Source organism: Arachis ipaensis, chromosome B04 (genome assembly GCF_000816755.2).
Source record: "Arachis ipaensis cultivar K30076 chromosome B04, Araip1.1, whole genome shotgun sequence".
NCBI lineage: Eukaryota > Viridiplantae > Streptophyta > Magnoliopsida > Fabales > Fabaceae > Arachis > Arachis ipaensis.
The window spans coordinates 25205977-25206231 of record NC_029788.2 but is presented as its reverse complement, the minus strand read 5'-3'; positions in this window follow the sequence as shown (position 1 = coordinate 25206231).

The following is a 255-nucleotide window of genomic DNA, read 5'->3' as shown; positions in this document are numbered from 1 at the left end:
GGATAGAGATACTTATGTAATTCATTGGTGGGAATTTCAAATAAGCGTCTGGAGATGCTTTGTTGCTTCTGAATTTCTGCTTTCCTATTGCCTCCTTCCAACCATGCGTTACCTCCTTCCATGGCAAGCTGTATGATCCTCTCGAATGAAAACAAATCCATATGCGCTGTCACTGCACAGCTAATCATCTGTCGGTTCCCGCTAGCGTCGGAATAGGACCATTGTCCTTTTGCACACTGTCACTTGTGCCCCACA